This window comes from Trematomus bernacchii, unplaced genomic scaffold, assembly GCF_902827165.1.
Source record: "Trematomus bernacchii unplaced genomic scaffold, fTreBer1.1, whole genome shotgun sequence".
Lineage (NCBI taxonomy): Eukaryota > Metazoa > Chordata > Actinopteri > Perciformes > Nototheniidae > Trematomus > Trematomus bernacchii.
The window spans coordinates 5,469,594-5,482,043 of NW_022987648.1; positions in this window are offsets into that span (position 1 = coordinate 5,469,594).

Here is a 12,450-nt window from a genome sequence, read left to right on the forward strand (position 1 = left end):
TGGTTGCACGGGCCGGCTGCACGTCTCTACTGCTAAGCTAAAAGCGATTTTGTGTTGGCGTGATGACGTGATTTTAGGCATCTACAAATACGTATAAAAAAGGGAACCTAGTGATAAAGTCCTTTCCTGGTTTAAGGACTCATTACTGCACCACTCTATAGACCCGTGTGGGAGGGATGATTGGCAGGTGTCTGATCCAATTCCCCGAGAGAAAAGTCAAACTCAAGTCATTAGAGGTGAGGAGGTCCTGTCTGTGAGGCAAGACAGACAGCTCCTTGTCCAGCTCACACACGCACACACACATAGAGAAAATACACTAATACACATCAGTTACATGTCCAGCACTTGGTGGAGCTTGCTGAGCCGTGGCTGCAGACTGTCAGACACTGACGGATACATCGGTGTGTCAGTAACGGGGGGAGGGTTCCACTACACACACACACACACACACACACACACACACACACACACACACACACACACACACACACACACACACACACACACACACACACACACACACACACACACACACACACACACACACACACACACACACACACACACACACACACACACACACACACACACACACCGATGTCTAGGTGAACACCCTTTTTCAGAACCCACCACGACCAAAAAGCTTTTGGAAAATGTGAGTGCTGCTTGAAAGAAGAAACCTTTAAACAACGGGTTGTCTTGTGTCTACATTTGTCATCTAAATGTTAATGTTTGTTCTTGTTTTGTTGTGCGGTTAGTTTATTTGAAAGTCTCTTCATTATCTCCTGGAGTATTTCAATCTCACCTGAGACAATTTCTTATTTTTCTTCCCCTCTATCTGTTTGGTGTATTTTTATCCTTACTTTGTTGTCATGTTTTTCTCACTGTGCAAGAACTAAACTTACAACCAGGATAAACACAAATAGACGTTGCACTGCTTCTGAAAAGGAAAAAACAGATTAAGCGTTTGCAATGCAACAGAAAAAGGAGCAGGGCCTCAGGTGGACGGGTCTGTGGGTCGAAATGGAATATTATACTTTTTGATATATATATATATATATCAACAAAAAAATATATATATATATATATTGGAGTTTTTCTCTCAGAACTACTGTCATTGATTCATTAACTTTGTTTCCTGATCTGAAATCTGTTATAAATCTTTAATAAAAATGCAAGCAGCAAACATTTATATGTTGTGAAAAGTGCGATCAATGTAAACCCAAATATGTTTATTCGAAGGGGTACAGGTAACCTTTAATCCCACCATCATGTATCTCCTTTTATCTGACACCTGGGTTGTTTCTTTAATGGCTTGGATAAAACTGTCACAGCATAAGTGGAAGACATCTGAAACCCATTGTTGCAGGCGACTGGGTGCGGTTACTTGAGGGAACGTCATAACTCTCCAATTGTCGTCCAAATTATTCTCCACGTTTCATTACATGGGTGACATAAAAAATGAACGTTGGGTCGTGTGGACTGCAGCCTGACAGAGGGAGAGTCTTTTATGTGCCCAATAACGCAGACTGAGCTCAACAAAGGAATGCCTGCGTACCCGGATTATTTTTACTTTAATGTAGCGCCATTCTCAAGCATGGGCTCAAGGGATTCCGACATATTAGACATATAACTCTGTCGGATAATGTGTACTAGAATAGGCCACACAACAATAAAGATGATATTTATAGTGGACTATATCTTCGACCATGCATTCCATGTATCTTTTAAAGCACACATTGGAAAGATGCAGCTTCCGGCACTGAGGAGCGAGCTGTGCAAACGTATTCATACATAATAAATGCACACAATGAGATAAAGACATGAACCCCCGCCCCCCTCCATGATCATTTCCTCTCCTTCTTCGTCCTTTGTAGTCTTTTATTTCTCTTGTTGTAGCATTCTGGTGTGTCCTTTGTTTGTTACGCTTGCTTGATTTCTTTCTTTCAGCTTTTCTTTCTCTTGGTCGAGGCTGGATTACCAACAAGGAAAAGGAAACTGAATGAAGAACAACACAGATTTAGTCAGCAGAAGTTGGCTTTATGTCATTTGATGAATTGATTCGTTAGTTAAGGTATTTGAAACCATCTATGCACGGTATAAATAAAGGTGGGTCTTTTATTATTTCCTAATCTAGTGTCTTAATTTTAAAGAAGGCCACATTTAGTTAATATTGTGCTAATACACAACAATTGACTCAATTTCACTTCAATTGGGACCATCACAAACAATCTAAACTAATTTAAAATAATCTAAGAACGTTAGAAACTTCCACTTGTAGCTGAACTTGGAAGTTTCCCAGGCTGTGTGTTTGACTAACAGGAAGCTTTGTCTACATTTGTTGCAGTTAGCCTCAATGATATTATTTATCACACATTTTCAGAGATGTCTTTAATGCCTGAATTCATTTCATACAATGTGATTGCTAAACATGTAGCTAATAAACAAGTGAAAATTGTGTTTATTAAAGGTTACGGCTAACATAACTCTGACAATTACGTTCGAATTTCTGCAACACTTAGAGCCTGTCACGTCCAGCACAATGTTGACTTTGGTGAAATTGTATCTGTAAGTTCCCAACAGCAGACATTTTTGACGGTGATGTGTTTGAGGGGACCTAGACAGACCAAAATGGTCGAAGCTGTGGTAGTTTATAGCTGCGTTGCACTGCTCCACAAAAGAGGTTACTGATTGTTACTTACAATCAGCCTAGTAAGTTGTACTATCTGAGACTGCAACTAACCCGCTAGCATCAGTTTCGACATGCAGGCCTGTCTCTAGTGGCCAAAGCATGGTAACGTAGTGAATACCATGCAATGAATTATATTAGACTATCCAGCACATTGAAACCTGCCACTAAAAGTTTTCCCAGTGTATTAAAAAGTGATGTCTTGGGTCCCTGACCAAGCTCCCCCTCCTGGGAGTGAGAACATATTGACCAAGAGTATCTGCATAGAGCAGTACGAACCCACTGGAATTTCTACCATTACCATTACAACTCGACCACCAGACAGGATACAAATACAAAATGTGGAGTGGAGGAAAATAATTCATCTTTGTCCAGGGACCAGAATGTTTCCTTTATTTATAGTTTTATTTTTTGGATTTACATTACAAGACATCACTGTCCATCCCAATCTCTCTTCTGATATCCTATCCAAATCTACGCCATCTCCCATCTTCACTGTCCAGTTCTCTCATTATTCCACCATAATGTCCAATCGTCTGTCACCCTGTGTGTGATTAGAGCTTCATCCCGGTGTGTGTGCGTGTGTGTGAGACACCTCATCATCAGCCAATCATACGGATCAGTGCCAATGATCCGGCTGGAGCATGAGGAACAAAAAGCAAGCTATTGTTTTTGGACCCGCTCCTCCTTTTTCTATCTCCACCACAATGGCCCAAACCTGTCATTGACGTTTGCCCTCTTTGAGCCAAAAGAGCTAATTCATTCATTTATATTTATGAATGCAAAACCCATTCAACTCTGCCATTAAAACAATGCAAATAGAATTGAGTTGCTTTGTTAATTTCTCTCTCTTTCTATATCCCCAAAACCCTCTGATAGATTATCTGAACCTTTGTGCTGTAGTCATGCGCCACTGAACATTAGGAAATAACAAAAGCACCGTGAGCTGATAAAAGTGACAAAAGAGGTCGATGATCTCGGCATCAGGGACAGACAAATCACTGCTGCAGCCAAGAATAGGTAGGCTGTCTGAAAACAGGGACCAAGTGAGACTGGACCTGGATTTACCGACCAAATCAGACTATCACAAGTTAGATTATAGTAAAACATATGCCAGTAAAAATATACCAATAGAAAACGGCTTATGCCTTAGCTATGTAATACGAAATAAACGTTATTTACAGCGCTATGTTGACAATTATTGTCAATTAAAACATCAAATATTGACCTATGGGTATATACGTATGCATCAGGGGATGTTATTTGTGTGACTGTGAATACGTGGATAACTACTTTACAGTGGCAGCATTAGGCTAAATGTTGGTGGACAAGCATCGTATCACTCCAGCGATTGGCTAATGCGGCTGAATTAGAAACCACAGTGCAACATGACCACAGCTCCGACACAGTCCGCCATTGTTTTTGTGGTGAGTTTAGTTGCCGAGAAAATTGGCAACTTAAACAATGACATCATGTTGTGGCTCCAATCGGGCACTGGGCAGTGGAAACCAAACTGTTTGCAATTCGTTGAACCAACTGCGGACCAAACTAAGATCAGAAAAAAACTAGAACAGAAATGATTTCAGTGGAAAAGGGTTTCTGTTACTTCTTTTTGATTTGAGCTTTGATTGCTAGTTTACCTTGAATTTTTTGCCTAAATCATCTTCTAATTTGTTTCTGTTGAGAAAAATCTGCAAGTTTCCAGCTACCCGTTACCTTCAACTAATGATCTCAGGTGATGAAAAATAATCGTAAAATGAAGTGGTGAGATGGATAGAGGTATAGAGGATGTGGAGGGATTTTCTCTTTTGCAGCTATCGCATTACAACTGGCAGAAGAGGAAGAGGTAGGGTGAAGGGGTATTATTATGTGGGAAAAGGGTCGCATGAGGTCCTTTTTGAAGAGATGAGTTTTGAGAGGGATGAAAGAATGTACTGTGCTGACTGGAGTAAGAAGGTCCACTTTTGGAAATGAGGGAGATAGAAAGGACCGGGAGGAGCAGCAGAGTGAAAGCTAAATTGTCGGGCCAGACTCCAATGGCGTTCCTTTTTTCTCAGAGCTGTGAGATCCTCCTCTGCAGGTGATTGAGATTAGTTTCTGAATGATGATGAAATGCGGAGGTATTTCAGACACTCCAATACAATTTATCCCTTGCAAAAGTGCAATGCAGTGGTCACATTCAATGTAAAAGCACCAGTGACCAACCTGCAGCTTACCGAAAGTCTTTAATAAAGCCATCACACATACACTGCCGGTACAATGGTTACATGAAAGCCATAACCCTTAAATATAGCCGTTTTTGTTACCCTTTAATCAAAATCATGTGTGGCAAACTATTAGCCACTGCACTCCAAACATGGACCCAGGTTCCATAACAACTGGTTGTATATGATTTGATTGCAATTATATTAACGAATGTGTACTTCCAAAGTGCAATTTCTACTACTGGTCCTTCATCAGTAACTGATCTCGTGGCCCTGACAGAAATGTTTCAAAAAATGGTTTCATAAAAACAATAGCTTGATAACAGCACATCCCCAAAAAAGAATGTGTCTGTACCTAATACCTGATATGTCTTCTGTGTCATTCTGTATATCTTCATTCAGAAACACATCAGTGATCACTGGCTGACATCTTCTTTCATTACCATCAACACACACTATCAGCTGTTTTGTATTTGTTTAAAAATCAAAATATATCTATGAAATGTTTTTAAATTAACTAAAAGTACATTTTAGAAAACGTTGGCATGCAGGATGTCTTATTTCCTGCTTCATGACTTCTAAAATAAGCCCAACATAACAAAAAAAGTCAATCCTGCCACAAAATAACAACAACAAAAAATGTCTGCAATAGTAATGTGTGTGTGTGTGTGTGTGTGTGTGTGTGTGTGTGTGTGTGTGTGTGTGTGTGTGTGTGTGTGTGTGTGTGTGTGTGTGTGTGTGTGTGTGTGTGTGTGTGTGTGTGTGTGGTGTGTGTGTGTTGTGTGTGTGTGTGTGTGTGTGTGTGTGTGTGTGTTCCACCTCTGGGACAGCAGTGGAGCACAGCAAACTTCAAACAGTGCAGTGGCTCCTCGGGGTCCATTATGGTGGGACTGACATGGTTCTAATGATGATGCTGTGACTCTGGCAACAAAGGTAGCTCAGTCCCATGACAACAGGATGATTGACAGCTCCCGGGTTGTCGTGGACAGCAGGAGGCAGGGACTCCTGCACTATGTTGTGGGTGAGTTAAATTGACATGTGATGTGAGCTGGCTTCAGCTCAGTTCATTTCACAACCCCGCCCTTGGCTGGTTAAACTATGACAGACCATTACCATTACAGATGGAAAGACGTTGTTCCGGTCCCTAAAAAGACGACTCCTTCTGGGCTCAATGACTATTGCCCAGTAGCTCTCACATCTCATGTGATGAAGGTGCTGGAGAGACTGGTCTTGGCCCATCTCAGTGAGATCATTTCTAGATCCTCTGCAATTTGCCTACCAGCCTCACCTGGGGGTGGACGATGCCATTATTTACCTGCTGCAGCGTGCTCACTCATACCTGAATGGATCGGGTTGCACTGTGAGAATCACCTTTTTTTATTTCTCCAGCGCATTCAACACGATCCAGCCTCGGCTACTGAGTGACAAGCTGCAGGCTATGAGGGTAAACTCGTCCACCATCTCCTGGATTACCAACTACCTCACAGACAGACCACAGTACGTCCGGCTGGGCAGTGTGCTGTCTGATGTGGTGGTTGGTAGTATAGGAGCCCCACAGGGGACTGTGCTGTCTCCTTTCCTGTTCACCTTATACACCTCTGACTTTCTATACAACTCAGAGTCATGCCACCTGCAGAAGTTTTCGGATGACTCTGCAGTGGTAGGGTGTATAAGGGATGGACGGGAGGAGGAGTACAGAGCGCTGGTGGGTGATTTTGTTGAGTGGACTGGAAGAAATCATCGGCTTCTGAATGTGGCCAAGACCAGAGAGATGGTCATTGATTTCAGGAGGAAGAGGACATCTCCTCCTCTGCCCCTGTGCTTTCTAGGAGAGGATGTGACTGTTGTGGAGGACTACAAGTACCTGGGAGTGCACTTAGACAATGGGCTGAACTGGAGGATCAACACTGACGCTGTGTACAAGAAGGGGATGAGCAGACTCTATTTTCTGAGGAAGCTGAGATCCTTCAACGTATGCAGTAAGATGCTGGAGATCTTCTATCAGTCTGTGGTGGCTAGTGCACTCTTCTTTGCTGCGGTCTGCTGGGGGGGGCAGCATAAGAGACGGTGACACCAGCAGGATCAATAAACTGATCAGGAAAGCTGGGTCAGTCATCGGCATCAAGCTGGACCCCTTTGAAGCTGTGGTGGAGAGGAGGACACTGAACAGGCTGTTGTCCATCATGGATAACCCCACCCATCCTCTCCACCTGCAGCTGGACAGACAGCGGAGCTCCTTCTCCAATAGACTGCTGCAGCTCCCCTGTCACAAGGACAGATACTGGAAAACATTCCTGCCCACTGCAATAACTCTGTACAATAAATCACCTCTGGCTGGAAGAGAACTCTCTGCTCCATAGTTTCTCTAGAAATAAAACCACGTTGTACATTTGACACATATATAATCTGTTCAATATTTAATATTTAATATTAATATTCCATATATACCATATATATTTGTATATATAATATCTTGTCAAATTTAACATGTATATTTTCTATTTTCTTTTCTTTCTTTTCTTGTTTTGTTTTATTGTAAAATGCCTTGTCTTTTATGCTGCTGCAACACAAAAGAAATCCCAAATTGGGATCAATAAAGTACCATCTTATCTTATCTTATTTTATGAGTTCAGACGGGGGTCAACAAAGGGTCTAGGGCTACTTTACTTTACTTTACCCATTATCTCATTACCCATAATCTAACTTTCCCATGGTATCCAGTTATGTAGATTATGAATTGTGGATATATTTTTGGATCATTGTTTTTGCGGTGTCCACTGAAAGGAATAGTTCAGTTCAAGGCCGTGCTGACTATTTCAATCACAGCATTAGTCATTTGATGAAATGCCTGAGAGGCCCAGGATTACATTTACCTGACAAGGACATTTTGAGGCTGTAAGAATAATGACCGTTCATTCTCTGAGAAGCAAAGGTGGAATTGTGAATGATACTAAATTACTTAGTTGGTAAGTCCCTTCAGAGCCTCCTTGGTTTGTTATAATGTGAATATGGCTTTATAAGAAGAAGAAAAAGACAACCCATTATGAATACGCGCCTTAAAGTGCCTTGCTCAAGGATGCCTCGGCAGTGTCCAGAAGGTGAACTGACACCTCTCCACAATCTGTATTTTTGGTCCGAAGGTGACTTGAACTGAAGAGAAAGAGGGCAACATGGATGGTTGGGTCAACAAAACATCTGGATCAAACCAATGTCTCCAGTCTGATAAAATATTCATTCCTACCATGTTCTTTTCCCAATCTTATATTAACCTTGATTGAGTTAGACCGAAATCTCAGATACAACAATCATTTTGTAACAATGTATTAAATGTTGTACAATCTTTATGAATTGTTGTCGTGACTCTAAAAAAGAGGTGAATTCAATAATTTTAGCATTTGCGGTTGTCTTAGAGTAGAGTAACTTTTCTCATTATGTCTAGTCCCTGCCGTTTGTTTCAATCAATTTTACAGAAAAACTGAGTTACAAATTAATTTGAAGGGAAATGAACTCCATGAAATGACAAAAATAAGAGTTTATAATTGTAAAGAGTTGAATAGTGAGGTGTGTGAGTTAATAATCGCTGCATTGATATAACTGAGTGAGACAATAGAGATACTGATATGAGTTAGTACCGTGGTACATGTTGAGCCACTTCCTGCGGTAGATCTCACAGGAGTCACTGTGTTGACTTCAGTTGCTACCAAATCACTTAGGACATCTGGGGGTGCTCCTCCTTGTGCAGTTTCACTATGTCAGACACATGTCGTATGACTCAATCTGACACCAGAGGAAGAGGGAGGATGATTTGGGGTTGTGGGAGGAGGATGGAGAAAAATAAATGTCAGACTGGGCATAGGGCCCGATGAAGAGGCATGGTGAGAGGACTAAGTGATTTCAAAGCTTCTTTTTTTGTTCCTTTTTTCAAAACGAAACACTGAGCTACAGCAGCTAATACCTTCCATTCATCCTCACAAAGGAGAGGGGTGGGGCTGTCTGCCTGTACAACAGCACAGTGAGTGTGTGTGTGGTTGCTCTCCCATTAGCCGAAGGTGTTGGCTATATTTACACACCTCTGTGGCATTTCACCACCCAAAACTTCATGACGGTGGGGTTAGGCATATTATACTGAAACTGAAACCCTGTTTGGTAGGTAGGGATTGTAGGCTTATGTGTACGTAACAGATATTTAACCAACTAAAATATGGACTGTTGTACATTTACCGAGGAATGCATTTTAAATTGTTGTTAATTAGGGTTAGGGTTAGGGTTAGGGTTAGGGGTGTCTTTGAACAGGATGTAGTATTTGTAAAATGGTATCTTTTATATGGGTCTATTTTACAAAATGTCAAACGTTGCAAATTACAATGTTGTGTAATTCAGAATGACATTTTCCTAGCTCCAAACTCACAATGTCCTCAAACGAAGTACCTTCTAATCTTCAGAGTACTAGCTTGTTACTATTTCTACAATGTGTAAACAATATTAAACTACAAATGCTATTAAATAGAAATAAATACGTTTTCAACAATAACATTTAATAATGTTTTGTCCATTTTTATCTGGGGATCAGCAATAGGAGGACCTGGTTGAGGTGACTAACATTATTGTTTACACCCAGAAGCGTTTTTGCTACCGAGGAATGCCACAACAAAGTGTCAACAAACTAGAACAATGGGTCTTAAGTTCAGCAGGGTGAAATATAAGGTGAACCAAACCTTGAGTGAATAATGCTCCCATATTCCTGGATGAGTCACGCAGCAGGAATCAAGTTTCTGTGAGGATTATCTTATTAATGTAAGATGTTGTTTCACCCATATGACTTATTTGTTTACTCCCTCTCCCCATATGAGAAACTAGGATGGAATTCCACAGTCACATGACACAACAGTATGCATGACAGGGTTATTCATTTACTCAATGGAGATAATCTGAGCAGAGGAGACCAATGTTAATTCTGCCCGTGAATAGAGTGGTGCATGAATCAGTCCTTACTTACCACTTCCAGTTCCCTTGTCTCGAAGTCAATGGATTTTTCAACGTGTTTTTGGTTAGAAGCCTGAAATAAGATCTGTGGCTAACACAAGCTTAGGAGACTTCCAAGTGTTGTTCTACGACATCAAATATGTCAGTAAATACCCCACTGGTGATGTGTCATAGAAACAGTGGTTGCTAACAAGTGACTAAATAAACTACTAGAAAACATCTCGCCGAACATCAGCTGCATTTAGCTTAGTGATGATGATGTGCAGGCATGCAACCGTGATGTAGTTTGTTTTACATTAGCTTCAGATGTTTTATGTGTTAACAATCACAAATTGGTGTTAATATGTGGATATTATCCGGCTGAGAAAAACGTGTAAGTGTCATAAACCTGTGTTGATTACATATACTGAAATCCAATGAAGAATTCCCATTGCTTTTTGCGAGGGAGCAGGAATGTGTCATCGTTGCAACACTTCAGCTGGGATCACACAGGCATTTTATTTTCAGTGATCAACATGACTGATTTAAATGCCAACACAGGTGTACGTTCCAAGCACCTCTACAAACATTGCCACCAACTCAAGTCCCAGCACCTGTTTTCCTCCCCAACAGAATCATGGTTAGCACAGGAAGCTCCCGGGCATTTAAAACACCGGCCCTCTGGTTCTGAACAATGTTAAATTACAGACATGTGGAGAGAGGTTAAGGGCCTAAAATCCTTACTACTCCCCGGTGATAAACCCTTCAGCTTCCTCAAAAAACGGACCACCATGAGAGAGCGAGAGATGGGAGCCTCACAATTTGTTTTCTCTTTTTGTTTCCTGCTTTTTTTTCATCTTGGCTTCGCAGGCGGCTTTTTTTCCCTGATAAACAGGAACAGAAAGAGCTGAGATGCGGTGCCATGAAGACATTTTCATTTTCAGCTGCAGCCTCATAAACACAGGGCTGTGAAGACAATGTGGTTAGAAATGATGAATATATAGCCAGTGGCTTTAATATCTCTAATACGTGTGATGTGGCAAAGAATAGAGCGGGGAATTGGATAATGATGAAAAAGAAGAAAAAAGATGGTGGGTGCTTTTCTACTCTGAGAACTGTGCTCCATTAGGCTTTTTTAACTGCAGGGTTTAGCCATAATGCTTTTTCTCAGGACTAACAAGGTTTCTTTTTTCAGCTTTGGAGGTGCTTAAATGTCAGTGAGGTTGCTGAAATAACAAGAAGACCTGCAATGCAGTAAACCAAAATGGGAGGCAGGTGTAGAGTAAACCACAGAAAAGCTTACAGGAGTTTAACACTTTGGGAAATGCACATTAGATTTCTTGCAGAGAATTAGATGAGAAGTCCGAATACTAACCAACCATATACTATACAAAACAAAAGTAAATATGAAGATACAGCTAGCCACCATTTGGCTTAGCTTAGCACATACACTGAAAACTTAGTAGAAGCAATACGTAAAAGATTGTTGGAGTGAAACAAACAAGATCTTTGAAGGCCAAACCCTGAAAACTTGTATTGCACAGGTTCTCTTGAGAGCATTGGATTCAAAAAATATAAGCTTTGTGGCAATCAGATCCCAAATGAATGGTTACAGCCACATTAGCAGTGGAGTGGTCTGGCCAAAAAACAGTGAATACGTTAGCCAGTGTTTGATGAACCTCTTCTGGTATACATACAACCATTAGCAAGGTTTCCATCTCAAGTTAAGTGGTTCAATGTTTCTCCGAAAGCAAAAACAGACCCAATGAGCTAGTGTTGATGCTATAATAAAGACCTAATCTAGACTTGGTCAGGACCGCTGGCTGTCTGGATGCTTGGCCGTCACCACTATAATCTTGCCTGTTGCTCTATTTCCTGGCCTGCAGACTGTATGGCTGTACAGAGAGTTATGGTGGTGAGCTGATGGGCTGCAAGAGCTGATTTGGTGGCTAACTGGCACTAGCTAGCTATAGTAGAAGGGAAACCTGGAAGTGTCTGCCTGGCTGTATCCTCTCTCTCACTGGCAGCAGGGCTGGTTATACAGGCTGGTTGCCTGGATATATTGGCTGATTACTCACATGCCAGCTTAGTGACAATTTGGCTGTGCTGGTTCTGTCTCAGAGAGCAACCATCATCCCAATGATAGGGAACAGGATCCCTTAATCACTGCCTCCATATTACATCAACAAAGAGTAATGAGTCCATTACTGTCGTAAGACTGCGCTAAGCCTTGTGTTGTACAATGCATGGTCGGAACTGTGAGGACACTTCCTTTTGTCTGAGGCAAGACACCTTAGTGTCAATTAAGAAGCTTAAAGGGCATTGATTGTAATACATATGTTATGGTGGTGGGTTATTTTGGAGACATGTTCATGGAAAGACTGTGGTAGAAACTCATGCTCTGCACATTCCCAAATCTGAAAACCCTACATTGTTGAGGCTTTGTCTTTTCTATCACACTTGAAAGCAAGTCAATAACAAAGGCCCCTAGGTGGACTCAAACCGCGGATTTTGGTTCATTTTTAACTTTGAGGCTCTCATGGTTCCCCACACCAGCGCCTCTTGGAGCGTGATTAGTGCTGCTGTTTTGCGTTG